This window comes from Bison bison, unplaced genomic scaffold, assembly GCF_000754665.1.
Source record: "Bison bison bison isolate TAMUID 2011002044 unplaced genomic scaffold, Bison_UMD1.0 scf7180017864068, whole genome shotgun sequence".
Taxonomy (NCBI): Eukaryota; Metazoa; Chordata; class Mammalia; order Artiodactyla; family Bovidae; genus Bison; species Bison bison.
The window spans coordinates 4,891,541-4,892,464 of NW_011494640.1; positions in this window are offsets into that span (position 1 = coordinate 4,891,541).

A 924-nucleotide genomic window follows, 5' to 3' on the forward strand; every position below is an offset into this window, starting at 1 on the left:
TTTCTTACATGATATTTTACATGTTTCAATGTCATTCTCCCAAATCTTCCCACCCTCTCCCTCTCCCACAGAGTCCATAAGACTGTTCTATACATCAGTGTCTCTTTTGCTGTCTCATACACCGGGTTATTGTTACCATCTTTCTAAATTCCATATATATGCGTTAGTATACTGTATTGATGTTTTTCCTTCTGACTTATTTCACTCAGACTACTTCTTAACTGCTGAATAGTATTTTCTTGTGAGTCTATTACATTTTGTTTATATATCCATTAGTCTTTGGACTTTTGGATTGTTTCAAGGTTTTTATTATTAAGAATGATACTTCTATGAACATTCAGGTCTATGGTTTTTTATGGGTGTATGTTTTTACTTTTCTTGGGAAGATTCTTTGGGGTGAAATTTCTTGGTGATGTGGTAAATTTATGTTAACTGTTTGCATGGTTTATCTTTCTCCATCCTTTTACTTCCAATCTATTCACGTCTTTGAATCTAAGGTTTGTCTTCTGTAGGTAGAATCTAGGTGGATATTGCTTTTACACAAGTCAGACAATATCTGCCTTTTGATTGGGATGTTCAGACCATTTACATTTATTGTAATTATTAATACGTCTGGATTTATATTTGCCATTTGGCTATTTGTTTTCTGTAGGCCTTTCCCCGCTCTGTTCCTCACTACTGCCTTCTTTTGTGTTAAATACATATTTTTAGTATATCCTTTACAATTTTTTTGTTGATTTTTAAATGACCTTTAAAGTTCTTTTCCTCCCACAGTCATTGCATTCAGTTCAGGTCAGTTCAGTCACTCAGTTGTGTCTGACTCTTTGCGACCCCATGGATCGCAGCACGCCAGGGTTCCCTGTCCATCACCAACTCCCAGAGTTCACTCAGACTCACGTCCATAGAGTCAGTGATACCATCCAG